The sequence below is a fragment of the Aegilops tauschii genome, chromosome 2 (assembly GCF_002575655.3).
Source record: "Aegilops tauschii subsp. strangulata cultivar AL8/78 chromosome 2, Aet v6.0, whole genome shotgun sequence".
Lineage (NCBI taxonomy): Eukaryota > Viridiplantae > Streptophyta > Magnoliopsida > Poales > Poaceae > Aegilops > Aegilops tauschii.
The window spans coordinates 30,213,801-30,215,346 of record NC_053036.3 but is presented as its reverse complement, the minus strand read 5'-3'; positions in this window follow the sequence as shown (position 1 = coordinate 30,215,346).

The following is a 1,546-nucleotide window of genomic DNA, read 5'->3' as shown; positions in this document are numbered from 1 at the left end:
ATTGTTCTACTCAGACCATGTGAAGTCCCTGCATCCAGCAACTCAGAGCTCCTCCCAACGCGCAGCAAGCATCCGGTGTATGCACCGACGGCGTAGCAGTTGGCCGTCACCGCCCCTTGCGCGAACGTCTCCGTGCTCGGGTCATATATCTGCGGCGCGCCGTCACGGGACCCATCCATCGACGACCACACGACGACCCTCCCATCGTCCAGCACCCGCAATGGCTTCTCGAAGCTGCTGACTCCCTCGAGGCCCGCCATGGGGATCTTGTACAGCGCGAACCACTTACAATTCTCCACGTCAACGTTCATCCAGAACCATAGCCTTACAACGGAGGCGCCTTTGTCGCGATGGGCCGCGACCAGGAAGCCGTTGACCTCCGACAGGCTCCTGTCGGTGTGGTCGACGGCCGCGTGGCCGTCGGCCTCGCGCACCGGGGGCCATGCCAGCCCAACGGCTGCCATGCTTCGGTGTCGAGGTCGAACCCTGTGATCACGTGCTCTTCTGACTCATGGCCGTGCTGGCAAGACTCCCTGGGGAAGTAGGCGACCCCCCTGACGACGGCCATGTTGCCGTGCCACCTCCGCACCATAACCTCGGGGCTCCCTCTTTTCTTCCACCGCCCACCGCCATTGCTTCCCAGGGTCAGCACCATGGCCACCTGGTTGTACCAAACATCACCCCATCTACACTGCGCCTTTTGCGGACGACGATGGTCAGGACCTTGTACTCTCCTGTGGAGGGCCCCCTCCCGAGCGTGCACGTCAAGGCCCCGCGTGGCCAGTCGGGAAGGCGGCTGCCGCGCCGGTGGCCATGTCGAGCACGCGGAGGCGCTGGTCCATCCTTCCGACGAGGCAGGCCAGCTCGCCGTTCGCGCACATCCCGTGCAGGGAGCACTGGTCGGCGGCGGTGTGGCCCGTTATCTTCTTGATCACGTTGCCGATGGTGTCGAGGAGGTTGACGCCCATCGCCATGCCGTCAACGTCCTCCTGGAGCTGCACCCCCTCGAGGTACAGGAGGCTGTCGTCGTCGGCTTCGTTGTCATCAGCGGGCGACGTCGTGGAGAGGTCCGGTAGAGCTATCTGGCATGTCGAGGTACAGGCCGCCGGCGATGGAGGCCGCTACGGTGACGTTGGCCTCGGCGGCGGGATCGGAGAGTAGGTCGCCATCCTTGGCTACCGGGACGAGATTATCAGGTCTGCCGGCTTGCACGTCGAGGCTGTTCGACGGCGTCGACGAGAGGGTCCATATGGATTGATCGGCCCCGGGATACTTGTGGCTCGTACGTGGAAACAAGACTCGAGAAGCTTTTCGAGGCGCACAATTTTTGATCATACGGAGAAGAGACTCGTCTACTTGTATACACGTACAGCAGAAGGACGTAGCACTTGTGCAATAACAAAATATGAACCGGCCGGTCTCCTAGCTAGCGGTGATTCTGTTCACGTGGCTCACTCTAACTCTGGACTAGCTACCGTACATAAGGTAACTATAACCTGCAATCATTGAATACTTATATGCAACTCCGTCTGTGCACTTGTCCTTC